Genomic DNA, 4,236 nt, shown 5'->3' on the forward strand with positions numbered 1-4,236 from the left:
TATACCAAAGAATTGCGATTGCAGCGAAGACTTCACTTTCTTTCCTGTTTCTTGGGGACAATGGAGGAATGCATGATGCATTTTAGGCAGAGATGCAAAGTATGGACCCACCCGTTCTAAGGTGGCCACAACATATGCATTATATGCATGAGATGACACCACTTGATATATCTGCATCACCGAGAATCTTCAGAACAAACACGAGAAGAATGCCATCAGCACAGGTAAGCCATCATGATAAAAAAAAATTGGCACAGAATTAACAGATCAGAGTCGTGCTTATTCATTTGTTTACTGAAATGGAGAGTTGTGGTATACTCCTATATTTTTTGAAGAGAAGAGGAATTGTATCTGGATAATTACTAGTACGTAAAATCAAACCATACCGGTCCCTTCATCCCAGTAACGATGCGATTAGTCAAGGTTGAGCATGCGTCGGCAAGACGGGGCAGGTCAGTTTTCTGCAATGTCGGGCCTGTCGGCGAAAGTGGACAAAGCATGACAGCGCCAATGCACATGCGCATCCGTCAGCGAATAAAATTTTGGATCACTTCTTTTCGCTCGCTCTCTGGCTCCCAAAGCAGCCGCTCCATCTATCATAATCAGCTCGTGCGGTTTTACGTCCCTGTAGCTACAAAGCGTCTTGTATATATGCGCGTGTATGGAGACGTCTCTGCAGCTTTTTTCGTCTAGAGTAAATATTAAGGCTCTGTTTATAGGTTCTAAATTGTGTTGCCTTGAACTTTTTGTTATAATCAGCGTTGTACATTGAACTAACGCAAGCACTAATTATCACGTAGCAATACAGTAGTACTAGTAATTAGTTGCACGCAAAGTGAGTTTACTCTATTCAATTGAGGATAAGATGCATGCACACACACGCTCGAATGCCGGCAGCTAGCAGGGCGATATAAGGCCACAAAGCTAGCTAGTAGTACTTGTCTATATATAGTAAAAACTTCATTCTAATTATGATCATCTACTCCCTTACAAGTCCAGGAGTGTAATGATGCTCCGCAAGGTAAGCGTGCGACGTGCATGATCATGCATGGAAGCTGCTTCAGCTTGATGATGCGTGCAAATTGAAGCGCGTCCATGTGAAAATAGAAGAACCAGGCACCCCAAAAAATGCCCCTATACGCACTCTAGATGCTAACTCCATCAAACTGCATGCCCACAGTTAACAACCAACTTACTTCAATTTCTAGATCCGAACACCATGGGATTGTGATACCCCATTGCTGTCGATCATTTGCAGTGCACAACTACATAACTTGCAATTAACAGGTCAGATTATCTCTTTTTTACGGAATTAACAAAGTAGAAGGTGAAAAATGTAAATAGGACGTCAAGAAATGGGCAGCCAAAAAAGGCTTAAAGGCTACCTATACATGATCATATATCTCGGAGTAAATTCCAAGGAACCACAGTTTTCGGGAAGTCATGTCACTGAGCCATAATTTTTGCTAATTTGCTCGCAAATTAAACCACACATTTTCAGTCAAACTATCTCAACTAGCCCAAAATGTAGGTTTAAACCCGTTTGACAGGATTCCTTATAGGTGGCATGTCGGACCCGAAAATGTGGGTAACCCAGAGAAGAAAGGGTGGCTCGGCAGTTAATAGCTGGTTACCAGGTCGGGTGCCACCAATCAGAAATTATGTCAAGCTGGCGGGATTAAACCTGTGTTTTGAGCTACTTGAAACAATCTAACTGAAAATGTGTGCTTATGTGGACAAATTATCAAAAACCAGGCTCGGTGAGGTGACTTGGTCAAAAAATGTGATTCCCTGAAACTTACTCTCTGTCTTTTTCTCGGGCATATATGATCATTTTCTTGCAGCCCTTTTTCTTGTTCTATTCAAAGTTCCCTCATTTGGTGCACCTGGATGACCAATCGATCGACCCACCATGTCGGCTATGCCTACCTATGCCATATACGCCCTCGACAAAATTAACCTGCAGCCGTGTGGCGATGCACTCGATCATCTCCGGCCATTCTTGCGTCCAGGTATATATATACGTACCTCTCGTCAGAATTTCTACATCTTGACGCGTATACACACACGGATACATCATGCAGAAGTGAGATAGACGTACGGCTGACTGACTGACTGACCAGCGTGTGCACGCGTACATGCATGGTGTGGACGCCAAATCATCATGCATTTTACATGCATATCTTTTTCGCAGCTCAAAAGTTGTTGTCCTTTTCGGCCTGTAGTACACGTTCTCGGCTTGATCCATTGTCTCGCGTTGCTGTGTCTGTATTTGGTGCAAACGTGGCAGCTCAACTGTTAATCCGAATATAAAGGATTCTAATATAACGTGAGAATACTTCTGGAGTGCTGGCTAGTTGAGCTGAACTGCATTGCATCCAAGTGCCAAACCGGAGCTGGAGTACTTACTCCGTCTCATACCAAGTGTCTCAAATTTTTCCAAACATGGATATATCTATAATTAAAAAACGTTTAGATACATGCAATATTTTGATAGTCAATATGAGACGGAGTTAGTAGTATCTAGCGGTTAGCGGTAGTATGCTATCCACTTGGATGCATGGTGGGGTCTGCTGTGTCTCGTGTTTCATTTGATCAGTGCATGCAGTGCAGCCACGACGAAGAAAGTTGGAATTTCCGGGCGATCATATCCGTCGGCGATCGACCAGGTGAAAAATATATCTCTTCGATGTTGGCGGCCAGGAGAAACACTGTAGCAGGGGTAGCAACTAGCAAGAGCGTGTCTGACAGCGAGGGGACATCTCAAATCCGGGTGTTCCCTCGCAGGACAGCCCAGCGTGCGTCCGGTGAATATTTTGCTGCTTTAGCCCTCTGGCCAGCGTAATTGATAAAAATGGCCTCCCCTCAAAACTAATGTCAAAAGCTTGCTTTCCGCTGCGCACGCAAACATTAAGGCGGTTCCGCCTAAAACATTGGACGAATGCACCTGACAAGGGCGGAAGGTTAACTGTACCATGCAGATGGCAGCAATGTCCACGTTCATTCCAGACTTGGAATTTTTTCGTTCGAGTCAACGGACCATGTATGCGTGGATGCATAGGAATCGGCAAGCAGCCTAGCTACTAGTTCACGGGCACGTTTTACTTTTTCTTTCATAAAGTTTGGCTAGTACTGCCAAGTAGGAGTCAGGTCTTAGTTGCTCCAACTAGTTCGTGCGAACGTGGATTAAGCTTTTCTCTGCGCGCCTGCAGGTACGGCCGTGGGAATCAGTTCAGCTCCCTCGTGACAGCGTGCCTGGCTGCACGGGCCTGCCTCACCTTCCGCCCCTGACAAATCGCTTACCGCCATTTCAATTGGAAACAAGCAGCTTCCGCCTTTCATGTTGACGGAAAGTTCCTTCCGCCTACACAGTGGTTGAAAAGGCCACATGTCAGTTGCTAGGCTTTCCGCCGCCATTTTTGCCATTATATTTCAGAGGGAGCTATTTTTGCCAATTCCTTTTCACAGGGGGCTAAGAGAGAAAAAAATTCTGCGTCCGGTGCGTCACCGGGCCCCCTCCATCGTGTGCTTCACCAGTGGAGGGCGTGCGTTGCATACTTGCATGCAATGGATGCATGTTAAGCTACAGTAGCACGTACTGCCTCTTCGGATGCCAGGTCTGTGCATGTACAGTGTCGCATTGCCTCCCTGCATGCATGTCCGTCCTGCGTACTTGTGCTGCTATGTTTTGAGCAAGGACATGTAGTACGATGGCCGGGCTGTATCTCGACACGTGAGAGGACTCGTGCACGACGTAATAGGGGAACAGTGCAATGCAAGGGAGAGCCGTTTGAATCGTGCTACTCTACAACTCTTTGTTTCCGTATAAACTGTTTGGATGACGGAAGTACAGAAGTGTTTTTACGAGTTGAGTACTCTCCTACCGTGTAAACTGCAGAGAAAATTCCAACTTCCAGGTACACTCGAACCTCTCAAGGAACGGGGTACTCATACAGTCATACGGTGCCTCCCAGCGAACACCGGTCAGTGAGTAGACACCGTAAGGATCGAGTCGGACGACGGCTGGCCGGGTGCCGCCGACGCGGTTGTCCCGTGGTGCCCAAACCAGAGGGGGCGGGACGGGACGGAGAGGCGTGAAAAAAGCCTTGTCGCAATGTCGCGTGCTTCTTACTGTAATTTTCGGGTTCTGCATCCGCTCCCATCCCATCAGCCGTTACCCTTCCTGCTGCTACGCTATTGCTACGTGGTAGCGCTTCTCTACACTGGGCAGTAGAA

This window comes from Brachypodium distachyon, chromosome 1 (genome assembly GCF_000005505.3).
Source record: "Brachypodium distachyon strain Bd21 chromosome 1, Brachypodium_distachyon_v3.0, whole genome shotgun sequence".
In the NCBI taxonomy this organism is placed as follows: Eukaryota; Viridiplantae; Streptophyta; class Magnoliopsida; order Poales; family Poaceae; genus Brachypodium; species Brachypodium distachyon.